Source organism: Lissotriton vulgaris, chromosome 6 (assembly GCF_964263255.1).
Source record: "Lissotriton vulgaris chromosome 6, aLisVul1.2, whole genome shotgun sequence".
Taxonomy (NCBI): Eukaryota; Metazoa; Chordata; class Amphibia; order Caudata; family Salamandridae; genus Lissotriton; species Lissotriton vulgaris.
Genome location: NC_141694.1, coordinates 906745653 through 906768633, shown reverse-complemented (window position 1 = coordinate 906768633; position 22981 = coordinate 906745653). Strand labels below are relative to the sequence as shown.

The following is a 22981-nucleotide window of genomic DNA, read 5'->3' as shown; positions in this document are numbered from 1 at the left end:
CTCCCCCTGGCAACCACTGTATTTTGTGCTTCTTACCTTATTGCATTCGAAGTATTGTTGTGTATTGTGTTGGTATCTCCGGGTAGGAGATATGCCAATGTGTTAGTGAGTGTTGTGTAATAAATAGAAGTTTTTATATATAAACAATGTTTTGTTCTTTTTCATTTAACTTACACCCTAAGATTAAACTGGTAAAACAAGCTGCTTAACACTCCTTCAAGATAAGCCGGAAGGCTTCTCGCTGCAGCTACCACTTTGATGGCTTTCTATGGTTATCAAAGACCACTAAAATCACAAGAAGGGTTGCCTGGATTTAAGCATGGTGCATCATTTAAGTGTGCACCGTCTACTAAGCCAGCCTCCTACACAATGCCAATCAGAATACAGGTCAAACCGAATCCAGTCTTATCTCAAAGTTTGATAATACAAACTTACATAAGAAGCAGAGGAAGAGCGTAGCGTGTAATAGAAAAAATGTCAGAGCACAGCATTTTACGAAAGGTGCTTGGTAGTGCTTGCAACTCTCATGTGATGTGCAATAAAGTCTAGAAGTGCCATGTTGACTTGTGCCTAGAGTTCTTTTCCATTTCTCTACCGGAGGATAGCCAATATATTTTTGCATTTCGGTTTCATAATAAAGTTATAATTTCGTGTTGGATCCTACAAGTGTATAGTCCCTCAATCTTTCCTAAAGAAAGATTTGGAAAGTTTGCAGTTACCCTATAACTCAGTGCTAGTGCAGTACAAGGATGACCTACTGGTGGTGTCAAAGACAAAAGAAGACTGCAAATTAGAAAACGTTGCATCCCTGAACCATCTTGCTGACAATGGCCTACAAAAGATAAAATATTGTCAAATAGAAGTGATTTTCCTTGTTTACCACAACGAAAAAGGAGCAATGAGAGTCTCTAAAAACATCTGTCTGCAGTCCTGAAGATGAATCCTTCAACTACCCCTAGGGAAGTAAGGATATTTTTGTGAATAGTTGGCTACTGTCGGCAGTAGATTCTAAACTTTTCCTTAATTATGAAGCCTTTGATATCAAGGATCTGGTATCATTTGAAGGAGAATGCATGAAAGCCTTCCAAAAACACAAAGAAAGTCTTGGTAGCCCACCTGCACTCAAAATGCCTGATTATTAGAAGACACTTTCCAATTCTGCCATGAAAGAAGAGGGTGCGTACTGTCAATGTTAGTCCAAATGGATGGTGAGGTAATGCAGCCTTTCACTTACTTCGCTACTACATTAGATCCAGCAGCCACATACATCTCTTCATGTTTGTTTGAAAATAGTTCCAGCTGTTAAACTTGGAATAGAGCAAAGTGAAAGAATAGTCATGGGTCATATACTTATTGTGTTTGTCCTTCTTTCAGTTGAAATTTTGCTGACCTTACTCAAACTCGGCACTTGACAAACAACTACCTCATAAAGTAGGATCAAACAATACTGGCAGCTGAAAACATTTCGATAAGGTGCAAAACCTTAAATCCTGCAACGCTGCCACAGATTCCAAAGAGTGTTGATGAAGTCCAAGACTACGACTACTGTGTTAATGTAACAGAATTTTGTAACAATCCAATACCAGATATCAAAGATGTTACCCTTTTTTTTAAATTTAACAAAGTTTTATTGAGCATATAGTAGTCATACAATATGCGCTTATCATCATTTGTTACATTACAATATTGGTATGCTCTGCAACATTCAACCTAAAGGAAGAAAGAAACCATACAAACAGTGCCAAAGATCATGTCACATCGTTTCGTTTGAGAATACTCACATGCCAAGCCAATAACAGAATTTACCCATATGCCCTCCTAAGGGAAAAAAAACCATCCGCGTATATATTAAATGGGTGCCGCGCTACCTACGGCCAGGGAACAGTCATGTACCAGGGTTTGACGTGCTGGGCAATATTAGTCCGATTCCAACTCAACCTGAGACAGTAGATATTCTCTTAGAGTTGCCCATATGTCCCTGGGTCGTGAGGATCGTGGCAGTTCTTCAGCGTAAGTCTCCAGCTGGTCCTGACAATATACCATGTCCTTTAGCCATTTGTCCGCTTCCGGACATAGTCTGCTGTCCCATGTAAACAAGGTACGCCTCTTTGCCAACAACAACGACACTTGAACACATTTTCCAATAGCCCCCTGCAGTTCTGGGCCGTAACTCAGTAAGCACAATGCTGGAGTGTTAGCCAAGGGTACACCCGTCATACCTGTAATGAGAGCGAGCACCCTTTCTCAGTATTGAAAGACCCGCTGGCATTTCCACGCTATGTGTATAAAACCTACATCCCCCATCCCGCACCTCTTTCAGTTAGCAGTTTCCCTCAACCCCATCCTCCACAGCCGCAGGGGAGTATGGTATGTTTGGTGTATAAATTTGAGGTGTATTATGCGCAGATTACTGTTGGACGTCAAGCGTCCCGTTGTCGAGCAGATCGTCAACCACTCCTCGTCTGTAATGGGGGGGGGGTCAACATCAGCATTCCATCTTGCCAGGCCTGCAGTCGAGCTGTGTGGTGTGTCTTTCTGCACGGCCCTGTATAATTTAGTGACCAGCTTGCGTTTTGTGGGCGCAAGGAGTATCAGTTGTAGCGCAGAGAGAGTCTCAGGTTCTTCCGGGAAGCACTCATAATGATCTATTATGGCGCGCCGCAGTCTGTAGCATGTGAACTGAAATAACAGTGTAGTGTTATGTATGTAGGCCAGGTCGTCCCCGGTAGCGTACGTGCCCTCTGGGAATATATCACTCATCAGTGTAATACCCGTCTCCCTGAGCGCTTTGACAGACCCCTGATCATTAGCAACTGACAATGCTGCGTGTCCCTCTAGTGGCATAGCGGGCGTATATAGCGGGAGCTTCTGCGTTCGTCTACCAATCGCCTGCCAGGCTGCCACTGTGGTGTCAAGTGTGTTGATCTCTGCTTTGGGAGTGTTGACGGTGGGTGTGTGTGATAATGCCGCGCAGAGGGATAGGGTGCGCATCCCCTTCCTCGACTGCTACGTGGGGCAGAAAGTCGTGTGGCTTATACCAATAGTATGCATAGTGCACCTGACAGCACAGGTAATAGACAAGAAAATCTGGTGCATTAAATCCTCCCCAGTCATATGTTAGAGTCAAGGTCCTCCAGCTTATCCTCAGCTGTTTAGTGCCCCAGACTAGTCTCAATAGCTGGGTCTGTAGTGTTTTGAAAAAATGTTGGGTAAGCGGGTTCGGTAAATTGCTAAACAAATATAGGAACTTGGGTAGTACAACCATTTTTATAATGGAAATGCGGTCAGACAAGGATAGGGGGAGACACTGCCAGCTGTCTATTTGTGCAACTAAGGCACGATACGCAGCACCGTAGTTTTCCGTTATAACCACCTGGGGGTCCCTGTATATCCACACACCTAGATATTTTACAGGGACCGCAGACCAGACGAGTTGGTATTCAACTGCTGGGGGGGTTGCTATTTCCGTCAGGGGGATGATGACAGACTTATCCCAGTTCATTTTTAAGCCCGAAAACAAGCCAAATTTGTTATATTCACGCAGCACAGAGGACAAATGTTTATGTGGTTCTCTGACGTATAGGACATGTTACCCTTAAAATGGCTGATCTGACTTTGTGCATGGCTCTTTTCTAAGACCAGGAAAGCTGAAAGCAACTCAGGCAATCTGTTCCATTTCGTAAATCTTTGAAGCATCATGTGTGTCTGACATAACTTCAGCACAAGTAGCAGATGCGAGTGCCTTGACAAAGCTTGCTGTCTAGCAATATAATTAAATGTGATGATTTAAAGAGACAGCTAGTATGGATGTGGAGTAGTACATGATTTTGGACAGTTGTGGTTACAAAGAGGATTCATAACAACCTCCGATATTCCCATTAGGAATTGTCATACATTTTAGACCTATGAGAAGCAATTCAAGATAGAAGAATAATTTAATTGATCTGTTAGAGACTTCTAGCCATGGATTCTTTACCTTAGAATATTCCACAGGTGTCAGACTGAATCCGTACACTTTAGGTTAGCAGTACCTCTGTACGACGGTATGCAGCATAATTTGGCTCTGCATGGCATTGTCAGCGTCGTCCGTGCCGGAAGTGATGTGTGTGGTGATATATATATATCTCACTACAGTGCGCTGACCTCAGTTCTTTTCTTTCCACGCCAGTCTGTGCAGATCCAGAGAGAGCTAAGCCTACACACTTTTTGACTGACGTTTTTTTCGACCTTTTGTTGTAGTATTTTTGATACTTTGCCTCCTGGTGTGCAGATGTCCACCAGAAAGGTAGGTTGTAAACCATGCAGCGTCTTTCACCAACAGATATCTTTGACAGACCCACACTTGGTTTGCCTCATTTGTCTTGAGGAGCTCATGATGCCAAGACTTGCGAGGATTGCAGGGCCATATATCCTAAGTCGCGGAGGGTGCGATACATCAAGCTCCTTGCCACCAGCCATAAAAACACTGTGCTGCTTGCAATCTTGATTGCGAGAAAGGTCCCAGGTTCATTCGTAAAGTCGTACCCGGCGATCATCGTCCCATGCAAGTCATCGGGGAAGCTGGATTAGTCCTACAAAAAGAAGTCGTCATTGAAGAGGTCTTCAACTTTAAACTTGGCCCCAGAGGGTAGAAAGTCCCCCTGACACCAGGGATTTGCCTTTGAGTCAAAAGAAAGGGATGCAGGAGTTGTACCCTGGCTTTGGCCACACCCCCACCCAAAATGGGACAACCCCGTATTTCAGCTCCCTCCAGGGGCAGACAGGAGGTTTACCTTCAATTTTCCTGAGGGGGCAGAAAACCCACTACATACCAGGGAATTCTAAATGGAGCCAAAACAAGCAAAAGTATGGTGTGATCTACACCCCTGCCCCAGAAAGGGTAATAGTGTATTTTGCCCCTCTGTGGGCAGATAAGAGGTTTGTCTCTCTTGGGGACGTTGCCCCAAGCTTGCCCCATGGGAGGGGGTAGGAAGCCCACCAGACACCAGGAATTTTGCCTTTTGGAAAAAGGAAAGTGGTGCAGGTGTTGCACTCTGGCATTGATCACACCCCTCCCCCAAAAGGGACAACCCAGTCTTTTTGCCTCTTTAGGGGCAGACATGAGGTTTGTTCCGCATTTGCCAATGGGTGGCAAGAGGCCACTTTATGGCTGGAATATATTTTTTTATAAAGTAATAGGGTGGGTCGGGCACATCCTAACATCAGGCCCACACTCACCCCCAAAGCATCAACAGTCTTTCTACTCTTCTGCGGACTCAAGCATCCAATCCCAATGATAAGCGAGATTACATTTGATTCTTTTAGGAGCCGTTTTTACATATGTGATATTTTGCGTATTTGTTAATTGGTGTTTAGTGTCAGCGCAAATTATTTCAGGCGCGACTCGGAGAATTATGGGTACTGAAGTTCCTGGAGTAGTTTCTCAGGGGGGTCAGGTGATTAATTCGTTTTCACGTAAGGGGTGAAGAAAGCGGGGTTTAAAAGCGTGTTGTAATGAAGGCTATGGGAGACTGAAGATAGAAACCGTTAGAGACTTAAGCCGAATGGCTAGGAGATTACATAGCGAGCAGGTACGTGTGAAGTTAGGTTCTTCTATGATAAGGGCACGTGTAATATACACGAGGTTGAATATAAGCACATAATAGAAAATGCTAATGTTTTTCATCCGGGGGGAAGGTATTGAATTTGGTAATAGTGCAAAAGAAGAGAGTTAGTATGCATAAGTCACCTCGGTTGAGCACGAGTAGCTTGATTGAAGCCAGGAGAAGATTGGGACCTAGCAGGCAAGCGTGGGAGGGAAGGTTGAACGAAAGCAAGTTTAAAAGCCCGACACTAGAGGGAATGTGGGATGATAGATGGTGTTATGTATGTCACTTTTTTTGTTTGGGGATGAGAGGAAGAATACCTCGAGGGTCACGAGGATTAAGCACTTTGTTTTTTAATGTTATTGAATTTAATTGAACAAAGTTAATCCAATTTCTTAATTGATAGCTTGCACTAATGATATATGCGCAAAGTGAACTTCTGATTACAATCGTTAACGGTACAATTGAGTAATGATGTATTTTTCTGGAATTGTTGCCTTGCAGTTACCCCTGACGAAGGGCTAGTAATAAGCCCGATATGCATTGGGTTTCTAAATAAAGAAATGCTGCTCAGAGCTACCATTTGTATTTGTATCGTATTTTTGGAAAAGGTCCGGATGGGCATACGTCAATATGAGAAGTATTCCAAAATACATCATGTTTTTTTATGTGGACAAGAAAAACGAGACAAACTTTGACATACACTTCGGAATAAATTGGATGAATTTGAAAAAGGTCAAACGGTTAAATAATGATTGGATCTGGCATCCACTTACGCAGTGCGCCTGGGAGTGGAGCGTCAAATGGGCTCTCCCCACAAGTTTGTACTGTTTTTACATATAGGCCAGGAGAATGTGGCTATCTCCCAAAATCATCCCACTTACAAAAGTTAATGACTGCACTTTTTGGATTTGGGTAGGCTGCCACCTGGAAAAACCCATTAGAACCAGACAGTTCTGAAAACTAGACACCCAGGGGTTGAAGGGGGGGGGGGTCCAGGGTAGTGTGCTTTGTATGGATGCCACACATTTTCTTGCTTTCTTTTTGAAAGAAAGTTTGTGGGTAGAGGTTTGCTTTGCTGCTGAAAGGTGAGGAAAATGTGTTTTTAGTCAAAGTTTGAAGTTTGCAAGGTATTCTGGATAAAAAAAACCTGGTGAGTACCATGCAGGTCACCTGACTCTGGATTGCTCTACGTGTTTAGCTTTAAAAAATGTGCAGCTTTGCGAGGTTTCCCCAGGTGCCCCTCCCCCACCCCGAACTAGGGCCCAAAATCCACAACTACCCACTTTGCAAAAAAAAAAAAACAGTGCCTATGGCCGTTTTCTGCCACAGACACTTGGTCTACCCACCCAAATAAAGGACCATTTTCATCAGGAGGGATAATGCTAGGTGGAAGGAAGTTTGTGGCTTGCCTCCGAAACCAGAAGTTTCCATCACAGAAATGTGAGGAATATGTGGTTTTTACTAGAGGGTTGAGGTTTGCAAGGTATTCTGGGGAACAAATAAAGCTGGTGGGAGCCTGCAAGTCCCCCCTCCATGGATTCCTCAAGGTGTCTAGTTTAACAAAATGTACAGGTTTGCTAGGTTTCTTTAGGTGCGGCCAGAAGTAGGGTCCAAATTCCACAGATTTTCACATCGGGGGTAAAAGGGTCAGTTTTCAGTAGTAAAATGTTGTCTATGTTTCCTGTGGGGAGCACTAGGCCTACCCATACGAGCAAGGTACCATCTTTATCGGGCAACATGTGGGAACATAAGAACCCAGAACATTTATCATTTGGATTTTGCAGCATTTGTGCATTGCAAATATAAGCCAGTGTGTAAGAAAGAAGACATTTGTAAAAATACCCTCTGAATCCCATGCTAATACGGGTGCCCACAATTTCAAAGATGTACAAATAACCGCTGCCCCTAAACTTCACATCTTTTTCCCATTTTAGAAATACGTAGGTTTCCTTCATACCCATTTTTCAGTCTACATATTTCAGCATGTGAGTTGGTCTATATCCGCTACTCAATAAAAATACTATTATGCAGTGCAGCTCATTTGTTGGCTCTGGGTACCTCGGGTTCTTGGAGAATTTACAACCTGTATATATATCCCTGCAACCGAAAAGATCTAGCGAACGTAATGTTATATTGCTTTTGTAAATCAGCCTTCCTAACAAAATGTTACAGATGGAAACATTGTCACAAGTGGTTGTTTTTTCTTACTCATTTTCATTATTTCTTTATTTCAACAGTTAGTTTCTCTGGGAAAACTTTGGAATGATCTACACATATGACCCCATACTTAATTCGGAATTTTGTCTATGTTTCAGAAATCTATAGCATTCCTGGATCACCAAGGGTTCCCCTGGGTTCCACCACTAACTGGAAGCAGGGTGAAAGCACAGAAAATAGGGAAAATGGGCTATCTATTTGAAAAATGGCAAAACTGTGGTAAAAAAATAAGGTTTTTTGATTCAGTTCTGCATGTTACTGAAAGCTGGGAAGATGTTGACTTTAGCACAGCAGGCCTTTCATTGATGCAATTTTTAGGAAAAGTGGCACACTTTTTTGTGGATCATATTTTGGCTTTCTTTTCTTTTTTCCCTCCAGATAAATCCACAAACCATGGATACCTTTAGAATTCACAGTCTGTTACTAAAAAAGGATGCAAATTTGGTGAGGATACCTTATGTAGGAAAAAAGTTATGGAGCCCTAAAAGTGAACTACCACAAATAGAGAACAAGCATATGCAATGCAATAGGACTTGTATTTACGATAGACCTATTGCATTGCAAACAGGAGTGCGGGGCAGGGGGGCGAGAAAACGCGAACAACAGGAGTGCGGGCGGGTGGGAACAGGGCAGTAAGAGAACCTCATTAAAGAAAGTAGTGCTCACAAACTAAATAACACATACCCTGCAACTCTCGAAGTAAAAGGGCCAGTAGCCATGGAAGGATACAAATGACAACATGACAAAATGGCTGTCATAAGGAGGGACTAACAAGCCTATAAACCAATCGAAAGGCTGCATTTAGAAAGGACAAAGACACAAGCCAATGAAAAATATGGGCATGGAAGTGGGCGTGGCTTCTCTCCCATACTCCCCTCCCCCAGATCAACCCCAGAGCAGCGCTTGCTTGCTGGTTCAGGGCTCGACCTGAAAAAGAAGTGAGCATTGGGCAGGGGGAAGTCTCAGCAGTTAAAGGATTAACCTCCCATTTGTACATTTCATTAGGCTCGCAAGGGATATGAAAAGTGCTATTCTAATGCCAGTATCTTATACTGCTAGATCTGACCTTGATAACTTGTGATGTGAAACTCGGGATGGTGTACTGCTGCTCTTTTCCTCTTTGTATCAGACCTTCAAAACAAACGTCAGGGACAACTATAAAGTAGGATTTCATTCGGGCTACAGTTTAGAAATGCTGACTCTGCAAATTTGTGCGCTGGACATCGTGATCAAATGCAAAATGGGAATTTTAGTTTGGCAATATTTAGACAGTAGCCAGATGGTCCCTGAAATAACAGCCAAGCAAGATATTACACCTCTACCCACATGCTAGAAAAAACAGTACTGAATGTCACAACATTACTTACATTGTATCCCCTCTTTACCTTCTAAACTATGTTTGCTTTTATTATATTGCACTGATACCACCTATCCTAAACTGATTGACATTTCCTTCTGCAAGTGTTTGATCTTTTGGATTTGTTTACAGTGGGCTTTGTACAGTTGGCCCAGCTAGGCCATTTACTTGCATTTATTAGATTCAATTTCACTTTCTAATGCATGAAAGGTATGCATGGTCTTTATATGATTCAACATAAAATAAACTAATGCCACCAACCTGTTCTACAGCTGGCTATTATTTGGGTAGGGATTAGACTAAATGATTTGGGATGAGTGATGAAATATGTTTGGACCATATTTTATCTTTGCCCTTTTATATATATTCTTTTCTCAGAAAATTCTAATTATATGTAATATGCCTATTGTCCTAAAAGTATACAAAATTTGTTTTTTGCTTTTGTATTTCAGATGGCAAAGCTGCCAATTTTTGTAGGGACAAACTAATAACCCTTCAAAACAAATTAGCCTATTTTTGTAATCTGTTTTTAGGACAATATGCATATTACATATAATTAGAATTGTAGTAGGGATCACATATGTTCCTGAAGGGACTGCTTACGAAACATGTTGACCAGGGAGGACATATTAAATACACCCTACCTAACCCCTTTTTAACACTTCCAGCTGGAGAAGCGAATAAAGTAATTTTTTCTACTAGCCAGGGAATTTTTAACGTTTTTCACTAGTCATCAGACTCCCTACCAATCCCACTATCCACACCACACATAGCCTATCACAGAAAAACAGTGCTCCCATGTATTCGTCGGTCGAAGCCCGCCCCACCCCGTAGAGGGACGGGAAGACCCCCATGATGAAGCATGACACTATGGGACTCTTAGTGTGTGAGGGGTATTTTAAAAACACATAGTGTTCCTCCTGGACATTTCCCGGAGTAACAGAACCCACTTCTGTGCACATAACGTGAGGAATTAAAATTAGTAAGAAGAAAAAATAACTAAGGATAGAATCTATGTGTTTATAAACTTTTCTGCAGCACCTGTGCATGTCTGAGCTCCTTTTGTATCTATCCGAGACTTTGTACCTCAAATTTTTCCAATGTGCAAGGGATGTCATTACCAAAAACTACACATTTGAAACACTATAGGGACTGTCTCAATAAAATGCCTGTGACTTCCCAGGCCTGTACCGAGTGTGCGTTGATGAACCCGTAGGCCATCAGGGAACGCGAGGCAAAACTCTACATCACCAAGCATAAGAAGACACTGCGTCAGGGCAGCTCCAAATAAGGCCCGCAATCAATGTTTGTTCCCGGTCTTGGCCCCATTCCCGGAGAAGTCAGAGCCGCTCGAGAGGCTGGGCTTCACCGCACTCCAGGTCTTCAGGTAGATCTAAGAAGAATCGCAAGAAGTAGAATTGGGATTCCTCTCCCTCGTATCAATGGCAGTCACCTGAGCACGCGCGGTGACAGCAACACTCTTCTTGATCTCTCTCCTAAAGTTGTCTGACTTCAGAGCTGACCCGGCAACTTGTGCCAGCGCTACCCGAGTTTCCAGGGCCCAATGTCATGCCGCTTCAGATTGGAGAATTATGTGCTGCCATGCTCTGGCTCTTTGGATCCCTGCCAACTTTCTCTGATGCACCTCTGGGACCCAAGGAGCCCCGAGGTCCTCCATCTGGAGTACTGCCAGTGGGTCTGCCCCTGGTGTCAGCACAAGTCTCCGAGCTTGGCTTCCCTTCGGGTAAACTGTCGACCCTGCTTCCGTACCTGAGATCTCTGCCAGCTCCAGGCTCCTTAACACCTATGACAAATCTGTTGACGCCAGAGTAGTACCCAATTGTTCTCTCCGACATCGAGTCAACGCCATTCCAACCTCGACCGAAGTTGCAGCAGAATCCAGCAGAGGTACCTCTTCCGCTATTAGATATATGAGCCTCTCAAGAGAGACAGTCCACTTTGCGCTCTCTCTTTGGCACCGATTCTGACAGTTATGACAAGGGTGATGAGTTCACTCAGCCCTACTTTGATGGAACTTAATACGAGGATTAGCAGGCAGCTAGTGGCCCGATAACTCTCCTGAGACTGTTCTTTTTTCTTCTCCCGGACTTGTTACAGAGGAATCGACTTTCTACTCAATGGTTATGCATAGGGAGGCCGAAATTGTGGACCTCCAGCTCCCCCCTCATTGAGGCAAAAAACAATGTTTTACAACCAGGACAGACTTCTGCTGAGCCTCTCCTCCCATTTAATCGGGTACTGACGGACACCTTGGCCAGAACACGCTCCAGGCCCCCTGTCAACCGACAAATTGCCAGGCCCCAACGTCCTGCTCTGGTTGACTTTCCTGTCACTGCACCCTTCATCCGACAACTTTGTGGTTCATGCCTCCACAAGTCAGGCTAGTCCAACAAATTTACTTTCACTCCCCTAGCAGGGAATCTAAGCAAGCAAAAACATCAGGCAAGAGAATATTTTCCTGCACCAGCCTAGTCCTGCTTTTTCGCGTGCTCCTGCCATGCCCTTTGGGATTCAGTGTGTATTACAAAACAAGGGGACCCCAATCTTTGGACCTGAGGTGTTAGTTAATTTTGCAAAAGGACAATGGTTCACGTAAGGCCAATAGGTCCTAAACGAGATCTATTATCTAAGGAAAGTTGTTACGGTTGCCAGATCACCCCTTATTATTTGAGTCCCAGTTGTGATGCAATTTCCTCAGCATATGTTTCCCCCCCTCCCTTTGTCTTACCCCAGGGGAGCCTTAATCGGGTTTTGCAGCGTGAATCTTTCTGGATTCACTATGCTGTGCATATTCCGCGGTCTTGTGGTTGGGTCCGGATTCGTAGTCTTTTCTCTCTCTCTTTTTTTTTTTTTTTTTTTGTGGCCCAGGTGGGCGTCGGCGTCACCCTTCCTTGGGTGTATTTCCGGTGACGTCGGCATGCTTCCTGCGGAAGCTCCCATCCCTGGGCGCCATCTTCAGATTCTTTTTTCCGCGGTCGGGTCTGGATCGTTCCCGTTGGGCTCCAGACATTTTTGGAGAAAGTACTGCAAAGCGAGAAGTTCGAGAAGAAATTAAAAGAAGAAGACCAAGGAAGACTTCGCAGACCATTGGCGAAGAGAGAAGGAGGAGAGAACGTCGAGAACTTCGACGATCATCGACGTCCACGCGGTCAGGGAAGCCTGAAACGCTCGAGGATGGACAACACGCCGTTCAAGTTCTGCCCGAATTGCAGACACAAGTACGCGCAGAAAGATCAGCACCCGGTGTGCAACCTTTGCCTACCGGTGGACCACAGAACCGAAGACTGCAACGCCTGCTCCGTCTTCGCCGCGAAGACCCTTCGTGTGAGGAAGAGCCAGAGGGTAGCACACGCCACCCTCGGAGGAAAAGCCCCGACGCCTTCGCTGTACGACCTGGGGATGTCCTCAGAGGAAGAGGACAACGCTGCCGCCGAACACGACAGCTACACGGTCGTAGAGACCGATTCCAAGAAGACGCCTGATAAGGTAGGAGACTCGACGTCCCACAAGAGCACGAGAGACCCTGAGTCTCGAAAGAACGAGGGCCAGACCCCGAAGGCGCCGACGCAGCGACATCTGCAGTCCGCGACCGCACACAGGCCCAGCGGATCCTCAGAGAAGGAGTCCCTGGCGCCGAGAGCTGTAGAACAGCAGAAGGCTCCGAAGATCGCCTCCGAAAGGGGCCGGGCTGTTGAGCAGCAGAAGGCGCCGAAGATCGTCTCCGAAAGGGACCGATCGGCGTCGAGGGAGAAAGACCCGAAAGCTTTGACGACGTCCAAGGACCCGAAGCCAAGTTCGACGTCCAAACCTTCGACGCCGAGAGTCTCGCCGCCGAGCCAGGTGACGAAGAGAGGGGCCGAGCGTTCCGAGGCCGAGAACGCGGCCGAAAGGGAAAAGAAAAGACGGCGTTTGGAGGCCGAGATGGCGAGCATCTTGCAGCGGAAGAAGGATTTCGACGCAGAGATGAGTACCTTTACAATTCCACACAAGACCAAGCACGTGGTGCTAGATCTGGTCGAAGAGGAAGAAGAACTCGGCGACGGACATGGCCCGGCCGCCGAGATGGTCGACGACCAGGGAGATGAGGAGAATCCCTACGAGGATTACGGCTATGACGAGGAGGAGGGCAGTAGGTTGGACGCCGAGTCGGCCACCTCTGACCCCATCGAGGAGGATTACCTGGATATCGACACCGAGAGCCCGGAGGAGGCGGTCGACACATACCCCTCGAGGCCCTCGCCGCCTGACGACATCGGGGCATACAATTCGGCGATACAATCTGCCGCAGCGGCATTTAGGTTAAAGCTCGACGAGGAGAAGCAGAAAGCAGACTTCCTGCTCGAGACTTTGCTCCCAACACAGACAAGGAGCCAGTTCCTCCCAATGCTCGAGAGCGTCTTGGCTCAAGGACAAGAAGCATTCAAGGAGCCCGCAACATGCAAGGCGGTAACCCCTAGAACAGAGAAAAAATACAAACACTCCACGAAGGACCCGGCCTACATTCGAGGCGAGGTCTCCGCAGACTCCATTATCACGGCCACGGCTAGGAAGAGGGCCAACGTATCCACTACCTCGGGCCCACCACCGGATAAGGAGAGCAAGAGGATGGATCTGGTGGGCAGAAGGATCGAACGGAATGCTGCGACCCACTGGCGCATGGCTAACTCCAACGCTCTTCTAAACAGGCACATGTACCAGATCATGGACGGCCTGGGGCACTTGGTGAAGGACCTACCCCAGGAGGCCAGGCAGAAGGCCGAGATGTTGGTCGAAGAGGGGAAAAATGCGGCAAATTCTTGCCTTAAGACGGCCCTGGACGGGGCAGACACCGCCAGCAGGCTGATGATGATGGGTGTCACGGAAAGGAGACACGCCTGGCTCAGGATTTCAGGGTTCAAACCCGAGGTGCAACACAGTATCCTCAACACACCGTTCAACGGCGACACGCTCTTCGGGGCAACTGTGGACGAGAAACTCAGCCAGCTCAAGAAAGATAATGAGACGGCAAGGTCTATGGGGGCGTTGCAGTTCAGAGGCAACAGAAGAGGCACCCCGTCACGGAGGCCCGGCGGGAGAGGTGGAAACCAACCAGGTACATCACACCAGGTTTTCCAGCAAACGCACCAGGCAGACTCACAGGGACAGCAAGGTCAGCAGAAACAGTCCTGGCAGTACCAACCAAGAGGTCAGTCCTTTCGAGGAAGAAACGGACGTGGCCAGAATAGGAGAGGGGGGCAGCAGCCCTCCTCAAAGTGACTCCACAGAACTCTGGGTGCCCAGCCACAGAAAGGACCCGGGGGGGCACCACGTACCAAGGGGTCGGGACAATCAAAACACCTACGACCACATGACACCAGTGGGAGGAAGATTGCAATTTTACCTCCAGGAATGGAGAGAAATCACATCAGACGAATGGATCCTAAACATCATCCAATTCGGGTATTGCCTGGAATTGGAGAAAAGGCCAACAAGCAGGAAACCAAGGGGAAGACCGCCAGCAGGAGACCAGCTGGCGAGGCTTCAGGAAGAAGTAAAGGAACTTCTGCAAAAGCAGGCCATAGAGCGAGTCCCATTCAAGGAAAGGAACAAGGGAGTCTACTCGACGTACTTCCTGGTACCAAAGGTAGACGACAAGATGAGGCCCATCCTAGACCTGAGGTTCCTCAACAAATTCATAAGAACACAGAAATTCAAAATGACCTCCCTGCAGGAGGTGCTACCGCAACTGCAGGTCGGAGACTTCATGGTCACGATAGACCTCAAGGACGCCTACTTGCACATACCGATGAACAAAAAGCACAAACATATGCTCAGGTTCACAATCGGGGGAGGCCACTACCAGTTCACAACGCTGGCCTTCGGACTCAAATCAGCACCAAGGGTATTCACGAAGTGCCTCGCAGCAGTTGCTGCACACCTACGAAGACAGGGGATACACGTATACCCTTATCTAGACGACTGGTTGGTGAAGGCGAGTTCGTACCAAAGGTGCAAACACCACGCACAGACAGTGACGAGCACGCTCATAAACCTGGGGTTCTCCGTCCATTGGGAAAAATCGTCAATGGAACCGGAGCAAGTGAAGACCTTCCTGGGGGCAGTGATCAACACCGTGCAGGCCAAGGTGTTCCCCAGCGAGAAGAGAGCAAGGGCGCTGGTCAAGGAAACTCGCCTCTACCGGAAGGGGCAAGCTCGGACAGCGAGGACGGCGAGCAAGATCATGGGGATGATGGCATCATGCATCCACCTGGTGCCGAATGTGCGGCTACACATGAGACCCATGCAGGAATGGCTCCAGGAACAGTGGTCACAGGCGTCAGGCAGTTGGGAGGATCTTGTGGTGGTGACGCACGCAGTGCAAAGGGAGATGACATGGTGGACCATGGAGAACCTAACAAGGGGAAAGCCTCTAACACCCCCAACTCCGACAGTGACCATCACCACAGACGCATCCCTGAAGGGATGGGGCGCTCACATGGAGGAGCTCAAAGTGAGAGGACTGTGGACGCCAGCAGATGCGACAAAGCATATCAATTACCTAGAATTGAAGACAATCTTCCTTGCACTGAAAGCCTTCCAGACAAGACTGTACAAGCAAAGGGTGTTACTGCAGACAGACAACACCACGGCGATGTTCTACATCAACAAGCAGGGTGGAACACAGTCAACAACGCTTTCAACACTGGCACAGGAGATATGGAGATGGGCCATCCCTCTACAGATAGACCTGCTAGCCATACACCTACCAGGGAAGGAGAACATTCAGGCAGACTGGCTGAGCAGACAGACATCGGCATCCCACGAGTGGGAGCTCAATGCTCAGGAAACGAGGTGGTTATTCAACAGGTGGGGAACGCCATCAGTGGACCTGTTTGCAACACGCCAGAATGCGAAATGCCAGTACTTCGCATCCAGACTACCCGAAAAGGGGTCCCTTGGGAATGCCCTATGGATAGATTGGTCCGGGACATTTGCCTACGCTTTTCCCCCGATACCACTGATACACCGAGTACTGAGCAAGTGCAGAGCGAGCAAGATGACCCTGATACTGGTCGCGCCACAGTGGGCGAGGCAGACATGGTACTCGCAGATCATGGAGATGTCACAGAGTGCACCCCACAGATTCGGCAGAAGAAAGGACCTGCTCTCCATGCAGAACGGAGAGGTGCTGCACCCAGAGCCAGAGACCATGAGCCTAGTAGCATGGCTCCTGAGGACATAGAGTTTGCACATTTGAGACTGCCAGAGAGCACCCTCAGGGTCCTTCGGGAGGCACGGAGGCCGAGCACACGGCGGTGCTATGTCGCAAAATGGAAAAGATACACGATGTGGTGCAAACGTGAACAACTTCACAAGAAAATGAAGAAAGACTCCACAGTGCTGCGATACCTGACACACTTGCTGGACAAAATACTCAGTTCATCCTCCTTGAGGGTTCACTTAGCGGCTATAGTAGCCTACACAAGGGGTGAGATGGGCAGGAGCTTCTTCACATCCCAGGTTGTCAAGAGGTTCCTGGAAGGAGCGAAGAGGATCGCACCGCCCAAGCGGGTGCCACCACCAGCATGGAACTTGAACGTAGTTCTCACGGAACTCATGAAGGAGCCCTTTGAACCACTGCACAGGGCCTCCTTAAAGATGCTAACCATGAAAACAGCATTCCTAGTTGCTATAACGTCATTACGCAGGGTAAGCGAACTACAAGCGCTGACGCTACAGGAACCCTACATACAAATACATAGTGATAGGGTTGTGATGAGGACGGACCCACACTTCATGCCGAAGGTGGTCTCCAGGTTCCACATGAACCAGTCCATACAGATACCGAGTTTTTTCCAAAAACCAACCAATAGCGCTGAGCGAGCTCTGCACACCTTAGACGCCAGAAGGGCGGTCATGCATTACATTGAAAGGACAAAGGAGCACAGAAAAACGAAGCAGTTCTTTGTGTCATTCGCCAACAGTTACATGGGCAAAGCAGTAACGAAGAACACTATTGCACGATGGATAGCACAGACGATTCAGCTCTGCCACAACAGGGCAGGACAGGAACTAGACGAGGGAGTGCGTGCACACTCCACTAGGAAGAAGGGGGCCACAATAGCCTTCCTGGCTAACACGCCCATACAAGACATATGCCTGGCGGCAACATGGGCTTCAGTGCACACGTTCACAAAACACTACTGCGTGGATGTGCAGATGAACAAGGAAGCGCAAGTCGGACAAAAGGTGCTCCAGCACATATTCAGACACCAGAACTCATCTTCCACCCAGCCGCCACGGAAATGAGAAACCGCTACAAAATCTATGCACAGCATAGTGAATCCAGAAAGATTCACGCTGCAAAACGAATAGTTTCTTACCTGTCGGTGTAGTTTTGCAGCTTGATGATCTTTCTGGATTCACTAGCGAACCCACCCACCTCCGCCAGAAAGATGAGGCTGGAGAGAAAAGGGGTGGTCAAAAAAAAAAAAAAAAAAAGAAGATGAAGAGATAAAATGGATTTTACATACAAGGCGGTTAAGGAAAAATCACCTACATAGAACATTGCCATCACTTCGGAAACGAAGGAAACACGAAAAAAAGAATCCGAAGATGGCGCCCAGGGATGGGAGCTTCCGCAGGAAGCATGCCGACGTCACCGGAAATACACCCAAGGAAGGGTGACGCCGACGCCCACCTGGGCCACAAAAAAAAAAAAAAAAAAAGAGAGAAAAGACTACGAATCCGGACCCAACCACAAGACCGCGGAATATGCACAGCATAGTGAATCCAGAAAGATCATCAAGCTGCAAAACTACACCGACAGGTAAGAAACTATTCGTTCTGACCTATCTGATGTATTCTCTGTTCTAGCTGCTTCACAGCTGGCCCTTACGGCTCCTTACCATTAAGACGGTGTTCCTCATTGCTGCTTTGGTATCTATTTTAAAGGTGAGAAATCTGTGGCTAGAAACCTCTATCAGAAAAACAAGTTACTTACCTTTGGTAACTTTCTTTATGGTAGAGGCTATGTCTAGCTGCAGATTCCTTACCCACCCTGATGTATGCGTGGGCTCTATCCATTAGTAGGATCACTTTGGGGTTCAGCGCTTGTGGGTGCGCACACTCTCAAAAGAAACTGGCTTCAGCACTTGGAACTGGTACCTATTTAGCCCCCCATGTCATTTGCGGAGCTGAATGGCTTCAGAATGGAGCCGCAAGGTGCCACTTTCCGTTGCGCAGAGGTATTGCGGAAAAGTTTCTGCATCCAGTGTGATGCCTAGAAAAATATTCAGAATGTGAAGAATGTGCGGCTAGCTGGCTTAGTGATTTGGTCTGATCTTATATCATCAGACGGAGTCCACCCATGGGAGTTTTTAAGATCAAAAATAGGTGGCTTCTTTTCAAAATTTCAATACTTTCAGTTATCCTCTTGGTATATGGCCGAGAAAGAGCTTATAGGCGGTAACTGGGAAATTGAGTATCGTCTTCAAAATGTAAAACCTATAAAAAAGGAGGTAGGGTACTGGTATAGGAACCTAATGGATGCTGACGATGCGGACCTTCCTCCAAACTATTTTGTTTGGAATCTATCCGTCCTGGATGGTATAGCTGCTGACTTGTATGGTCAATCTCTTCAAATATTATATAAGTATGTAAAGTCAGCATCCCTTAAAAAGAACCACTTTTTTGTCATCAATAGATTATACTAAACCCCCTTGAAAATAGCCAAATGTGCCCCTACCTCCTCTCCCAAGTGTCCAAGATGCAATTTTGCTGAGGTGGACGATATTCATATATTTTTTGAATTTACTATCCTAAGAGGATTTTGGAACACCATGGAGTGTGCCCTTGGAACAGTTTTTAAAATGAAGTTTAATTTGAATTTTGTACTAGTTATATTTGGTTTGGATAATGACTTGACAAACTTGATGTCTGCTACTCAAAAAGGCCTGCTACTATATCTGATTCTTATCGCCCGCAGGGAGATTTGTAAACTTTGGAACGATCCCTGGCCTCCGTTGTATGAGAATTGGTTGAGTGCTGCATTCAGAATGGCTCGATTGGACAAGGGAAATTTGAACAATAATTATTTTAACATCTGGTCATCGCTACTATCATGGGGTAACGAAATGAGGCTAGTTCAATGCCCCTCTGTCTAATGATTACACCAAGCTTTATACAAAAGAAACTGGCCTGGTTAGGCCTAAAGCCAATGCAGTAGCAGAAGCCCGGGTGCCCTGGCCGGAAGATCGGCTTCTAGCTTGTTTTGCAGACGCTATGGTGAGATGAGGACTAAAAAAATATTTTTTAAAAGAATGTGCGGCTAGATAAAGTCTATACCAGATCAGCAAATGCTGGCTCGCTACCTCACTGCTGTACCGTGTGCTCCTGGACCAGTCGAAAAGCAGCTTGGAACAGCTCCGGGAGTGCTGGGCTTAGACTTGAGATCCCCCTTTAGTCATCCGGATTGGACTAGGATACTGGCACACATGCCCAAGGTGTTGCTCAATGCAAGACTTAAGTGCATACAGTACTACTTTCTCCAGAGAGCATACATCGCGCCCACCCAAACGCATAAACTTGATATTCCTGACTGCACTGGCGTGGTGGCCCCAAGTGCGAGGAAGATAATGCTGGGTTCTTCCACATGGTCTGATCATGTTCAACCATTGCCTCTTACTGGAACCATGTGATGGAAATAATTACAGTGGCAACCAGCAGATCTCTGGCCACAATACCAAATGTTTGCCAGCTGGGCTGGTTCCCTAGAACAAAAGCCAATGGTGTGACATATAGATTTGCGGACCTGGCTCCAATTCTGGCTAAGTGACAACGAGCAATGGCCTGAAGACCCCTGGGGTCCCTAGGGTTGAGGGGCTGGTTATCAGAGCTCAACAAGTCGGCCAGGTGCAAGAGAGTAGTGCTACAAAGGGGGTTTACAGGGGACTGAGATCTGGGATTGGATTGATGTCTGTAATCAAATAATGCAGGACATACTGCAACTGGGGGACAATGGGCAAGTGATGCATAATGGAACGCTTGGAGGTTCGCCTTGAACAAGTGTTATTGAGGGCATGGACCCTAGGTTACCTAGCAACAATAGTTATGAGGCCCACCACCGCAGGCAAGGAGTAGAATACTGATTCACCAAAGCATGCACACACATTAATGACACCTCTGATTACTAATACACCACTCACTCTGTGCCACCTCTCTCTGGCATAACTGTTTCTAATAGTTGGGGCAGTCTGTTGAACGTTGCATTGCAAAACGTACAGAAATGTGTTCGTTGAGTATTAAGTATGCTTTCTCATGTTACTGGGGACTACAATGAAGGAGAGGGGAGAGAGGCTATATGGAAGTACGCTATTGTAAAAACCAATAACATTCTTTAAAAAAAAAAGAAAGTCTCTACCAGAAAGGGCGTTATCTAAGGTAAGTAATATATACATTCATTCCACAGTGAAATATCTCTGCATAAAAAACACTGTATTTGAAACATGTTGAGTGAGGTTTTACCTTAATTTAACACGATTTCAGAATACAAACTATGTAAATGGAGAGGGGACGTATATTGTTAAAAAGAATAGTTTGGTGCCTGTCTCATTCCTGGTTCCTGAAAACTATTACAATATTGTACTTTTTTGTCTTTTCTGTCTTCTTGAACATATGCTTGGTGGTCAGACTTGATTAAGTTTATATTACTTTAAATGAAAGCTTGACACATTTTGGGTGGCAGAGCTGGTTGAACTTAAACTCACATTCAGTCTTATCCTTGCCGACTATAAGAGTTGGCAGAGGAGTGTGAGTTCTTAATTAGGACTCATAACATTATCTCTTTCCAGGTGCTCCTACCTCTAGAGACTAGAAGGATGCGTGTTAGTATTTCTCTGGTCAATGCTATCTGGTCATCAGCATATCATATTGCAGGAAAGAATGCAAGTTGTATACCTATTTGTGTTTTGAAGTGAGAGAGATATACACGTCGTATGCCTTGGGAAATGGGGTTTAGCAGTGGACCACAGTAATGTATATTTGCTTTTTTAGGGGTGATGAGCTTAGAAAGAACTGTTATTCTCAAAGAGAATATTGAAGACAGGCATTTGCTGCAACACTCTCTTTTTCCGTTAGAAGCATCAAAGAATGCTTGACTGTAACAAGTGTTTTAGTAGCTCTTTCTTAATGGACCAGCACAGCAGTTTATTGAATTGGACCTTACATCTCTCCAGAGGATTTTAAACATTTGAACATTCTAAAAGGATATACAACTTTATAAACAAATAAACAAATCTGTTTAAAATGAAGAAAGTGACATGCAGTTCATCTATCAACATCATAAACACCAAGTATATGTTTGATGGCAATTAAACTTGCTACAGGTAATGTTGATTGGAATGCTGTATCATGTTTAAGCTCAACTACTGTGTTGAGCGATATGTACAACTACCTGTATGTCTATTGATGAGGGAGGATGGGTGACTGCATATCTGTTGCTTCTTATGCACCATTGACTAGAGGACTGTGTTCAAAGTCATCAGTATGTCGGTGTGTTTGCGTTTGGGTGTCTGTGCGAGTGTTGTTATGTTCATGACCAGAAGTCTATGCGTGTTGTTTTGATCAAGATCTATGTCAAAGTGTGTCTGGGTGGTCAGGTACTATTTTCTTCAACTAAATAAAACCCAAATATAATGACTTTGCTATATGTCAAGCACTTGTAGCCTATGTTCTTAAAGAACATGATAATTTGAAGCTTCTGAGATGTGTGCTGAAACAAATATGTTGGTGTGAGGGCCTGTGATCTTATCCTAAAACATTTGGTATTTTAAAAGAAAGTACATTATCCCATTCATTCACAGGAACATTAGCTGGACCTAATTTAAAATAGAAATGTGGCACTCCATCTGTTGAACCCAGTGGTCATTTTACCAACTGGTTAAGAGTCACTGGTTAAAAATACTTCCACCTTGGTAAGGATTCAACTGAAGCCTAGGCCTAGTTTAGCCTAAAGCAGCCTAAGTTAATATGATGACTCCTTTCTGGTCTTTAGGAAGTGTTTAAAGACCCACCTGTTCCTGACCATGTAGACATCCTTCACTGCCTGGTGATCTTTTCTCTGGATATAGCTTTGGTAAGAACAAAAGCGCGGAGATACCCCTTCGGGGGTCGAATTCCTGCGCTATATAAGCATATAAATAAATAAATAGAGAGGAACTGAATAACTACTTGGCAAAGGCACCCTGCAGATGTGTTGGGCCTATACTGTTGGAGGATGTGCATAATGATTCAAGTGGTGGCTACTGTGAATACATTTACACCTCACACCTAACCCACCCCAATTGTGAATAGCCATGGAAAGCTTGCCAGTTGATGCTAGATGTCATAAGAATAAACTACCAAAGTATAAATGTCCTACTATCCCAAAAATATATTGGGCTTCTACAACTGAAAAAGCCCAAAATTAATTCAAATCCTTGTTCCAACTTACGTATTAAGTATTTGATCCACTCAGTTCCCATCCTTCTGTCCAACCGATTGGAAGATGATGTAGAATTTATTTTTAAACTACATTTTTCTAAAATCTTTGAGCAGCCCTACCTCCACCTGTTGAGCCCTTCAATGTGTTAACACATCACTTGAACTTGTTCTAGGTTGCATGCTAAAGGACCATGTCCCTTTTATTCACTTAAGCCACCTACCTGCTCAATAGATCCATCTAGTAGAGGTGGTCCCGGCATGCCTTAATTATGGTAATACTTCCTTTCCCCCCAAACATGTACACTATTAAAAACGTACCGATCCACTCCAAGGAAGT

The 22981-nt window shown here is 45.8% G+C and overlaps 1 protein-coding gene across 1 annotated transcript in view; it reads left to right on the top strand.

Moving 5' to 3' along the window:
* TTC27 (tetratricopeptide repeat domain 27) overlaps positions 1 to 22981 on the top strand; it is a 1875723-nt gene that overhangs the window by 387582 nt on the left and 1465160 nt on the right. The gene's annotated exons all lie outside the window — the stretch shown is intronic.